This window comes from Neomonachus schauinslandi, chromosome 11 (assembly GCF_002201575.2).
Source record: "Neomonachus schauinslandi chromosome 11, ASM220157v2, whole genome shotgun sequence".
Taxonomy (NCBI): domain Eukaryota; kingdom Metazoa; phylum Chordata; class Mammalia; order Carnivora; family Phocidae; genus Neomonachus; species Neomonachus schauinslandi.
The window spans coordinates 3,077,392-3,081,217 of record NC_058413.1 but is presented as its reverse complement, the minus strand read 5'-3'; positions in this window follow the sequence as shown (position 1 = coordinate 3,081,217).

Genomic DNA, 3,826 nt, shown 5'->3' with positions numbered 1-3,826 from the left:
GAGCACCTTCCTGAGTGAGGGGCAGGCAGGGCATCACCCTGACCTCCTGTTGGTCAACGGTGACCTTGCTCCTCGTGCCATCTGGGTTCAGCCTCAGCGGGCCCAGCACCGCCCTGTGTGTCCTGGACGCAGGGTGGGCTCTGGGCTGGGGCCTGGGTGGCAGCAAACCCTTGCCCTCCTCCAGGGCGGCCCCAGCATGGCCTCATAGCCGTGGGGCGTCCTGGCTTTTCCAGCAGGCACACGAGCACAAGCCTCATCCCCTCTCCCACAAGCCTCTGGAAATGACTTGGGGTCCCACGGAGGCCAATGTGTGGGGTTGGGGACAGCGGGCACAATCTGGGAGAGGAGCTGGAGTACCCGGGCCAGGAGAAAGCAGAACAGAACTCCCGCAGCCTCAGCTTCTCCCTCTGTGAAGTGGGCTGTCACTCCGGACTGGGGGGGTGACTTACTCAAGGCTGACACTGATGAGCACCACCTGTCCCGGTGTCCGTTCTCACGGCCCCACGTCACAGTGTGTGCAGCGCTCACGAACGCCCTGTACTAGGTTTGCTTTAGCAGCAACTGGACACGAGCCCGGAGGCTTCCAGAACACAGGGCTTCTGCTGCACGGCGGGAGTCGGCAGCCTCTCTGGCTAAAATGGTGTTGCAAGGTGGCCCCCGGGGCGAGGTGGGGGGAGGGCACCTGCTTCTTGCCCTTCCAGGTTTCTGGAGGCGGCCTGCAGTCCTTGGCTCGTGGCCCCTCCCCCATCACTCCGACCCCTGGTCCTTCATCACGTCTCCCTTCCCTCGGCTTCCGACCCTCCTTCATCCTAACGAGGACTCTTGTGATCACATTGGGCCCACCCCATATGCCAGGATCATTTTCCAACCTTAAGGTCAGCGGATCCCCTGCAAGGTCCCCTGTGCAACCCTAAAGCCCCTTGAGCATGCGTCATGTTCACATCCCGGAATTAGGATGTGGGCGTCTCCGGGGGGGGGGGTCACTGTTCAGTGACCACGCCATCCCAGCCCCTCCGCCCCACCCCATCCCCCGTGAGACAGTGAGACAGACCAGGCTCGTAATGCAGGCTGGGGGTGTTTTCACCAAACCTCGCTGATGATGGGGTGACTCATCACATCCCAGGCACTGCCCCGGTGGTGACGCTGAGGGTGGAGGAGCCCGTTGGCATGGGTACCACGGAACAAGCAGACAGGTAGTGTGGCGCAAACCTTCGAGCGTTCCCCGGGACGTGGAGGAACAAAGCCTGGTCAGTAATGAGCCCGCACGCAACAACCACCAACGGGCAGGGGGCTCTGCGCGCACCTGCCCTGACCGGCAAGGGAACCGGGCGGGGGTGTCGGCTGCTCAGGGGCATTTTGGTTTTTCTCCCCTGGAGCCGGCACCAGATCCACCTAAGCCCTGTGTGCGCCTTCATGCTGGGGGCCTCTCCTCTTGGCCAGCTTCGACCCTGGAAAGCGCCAAGTCAACGCCTTTGGCTTTGGTGCCTCGAGGAGGAGTCAGGAAACACTGTGTAAGGCCCAGCCCAAACCCAACATGCGATGTGACAAATCCAGCTGGGGCTGGCAGGAGCCTCGTCTTGCAAGGGTGGAGTCCATCAGATTCTCGGGGCAAAAACTAATTGGATAAAGATGAACCTCGGACCCCCTGGGGAGTTCTCCACAAGGGCTGAGAGGAGCTCATCCTGCATGTCCATCCCACGACCATGCCGGGGCTGGACCTGCCTGCGGAGGGGTCTGTATGTATCAGTCCCTCCGGGGAGACACAGCCCTTTACCTGGGAGCAGTGAGGGGGTTTCCCCGATCATTCTATTCCCACCTGCACAGTCCTCTTTGGTTTAAGAAGTGGTCCCTAACACAGTGACCTGGGGTGGGGGCAGGAAGAGGCGGATGCGTGCCCCTCAGAGAAAACCCATCCTTTCTTGGTCTGCGCCTCCCGGCTCCTGGTTTTTGTACAGAAACCCCCTCTCGATGTCTTGCACATGCAGGGCTCTGTTTGCTGCACAGTGCGAGTGCTGATGGCCAAACGTCACCCGGATTTATAAAAAGAGGTTCGGGGCATGTTGAGACTGAAAGGTACCAGAACACCTGGGATGTGGCAGGCATCGTCCCACTTGAGGGGCGGTTGCTTTTCCGTGTGGCAGAAACAGGAAACAGGAGCTCAACGACCTTGGGACAGCGTGAGCCAGGCCTCTCCAAGGGCGAATGGCTGAGAGGCTGCAGGACCCCATCTGATGGAAGGACGCTGTCGGGAGCACTGCGAGGTGTCGGGGGATGGCAGTGCGGCACCCAGCTGCCTCCTGGGAGGAGGCCAGCCGGGGAAGAGGAAGGACGAGGTCATCCCCGTGCACGGACGGGGGCTGGACACCACGCGGCAAGTGCGGAAGCAGGGCCGTGTGTGGGGTGCCCGCTGTGACCTCACATTCGCAGGAAAGGTCGCCAGGGCATTGCAAGAGGGCTGGCGGGCACAGCCAGCCCCAAGAGTGACCGCTTTGGAGCAGTGGGGCGGGGGGGGGGGGGAGATATGTACTTCACACGCTTCTACGTTCTCTGAAGGTCTCCAGACGGTTCTCTAGAAAGCCACTGACAGTGGGAGGGAGGCGGCAGGAGGAAGGAAGCCTGGAGCTCTTGTTCCCACAGGCGGGGCGGTGGCCCGGGAGAGGCGGAGGGTGGAGGAAGAAGAAAGCATGAAAGGAGAGCTCCCCTGTCTCAGGAAGACGTGATGGGAGGACATGCACTCGCCGGAGGGCGGGGTCAGTCCAGGGGCTTCGTGTCCTCACCCAGCTAAGGGTCTGGGGTCGGGGGCTGCAGCACAGGCAAGGACATGGGATTCCAGGGGGCAACAGTGGAGGGGGCGAGGCCGGGCCTCAGAGGAGGGGGGCACGGGGCAACCTCAGGCGTGGTCCTGCCCCTCCACCCCAGCACCCCTGCCTCCCGCCTTAGCTCCCCAGGTCTCTGGTGAACCTTCCCAGTGCGGTCCACTTGATGCAGCATCCTGTCCTTCCCCCTGCCCTCCTGCCCCTACATTTCTGCATCTGCCACCAAACATGTCACCCTCCAACCCTGTGTGTTTTTGCATGTGCGCGGGGACTTTCCTGCTCATTCCCACCTGCACCTGCGCCCGCGCGCTGCAGGAGGGCCCCAGGGTGGCTCCAAACAGCAGAAATGATTGTCTCACAGTCCTGGAGGCCAGAAGCCCGGTATCTGTTGTCCCTGGACCTAAACCAAGGTGATGGCAGGGTGCTCCCTTCCAGGGACCCTAGGGGAGGCGCCTTCTGGCCTCTTCTAGCTTCTGGGGCCCCGGGCATCCCTCCCGACTTCTCTGCCTCCATGATCACGTGGCCACTCCTGTTCACATAATCTCCCTCTGCCTCTCTCGTAAGGACAGCTGGGCTGGCATGCAGGGCCCACCTGGATTAGCCAAGATAATCTCCCTATCTCAAGAACCATAACTTAATCATGTCTGCAAAGACTTCCCCACGTTATTTTTTGCCATATAAGCTGATGCTCACGGGTTCCAGGGCATCGTTGGGGGCCATTATTCAGCTGACTGGACATGCCAATCACTTAGAACAGAATCTTCCAACACTTGACACATAGTTTCTCAATGAATGCTTGAGAAGAGAGGCACAAAATCCTGTCCATGATCCTCCCTCTTGGTACCCATGTCCCCCTCTCCCGGGGTCTTTACCCATCGCTCCTGAAACATGGGAAAGCAGCTCCCAGAACCCGATGCCACGCGTGGTCAAAGACCCACGCCCTGGGTTTCTGAGACGGTCTGACTCGTTATGTCACATGGTCCCCTACCAGGGAGGTGCGGGCCGTGCGG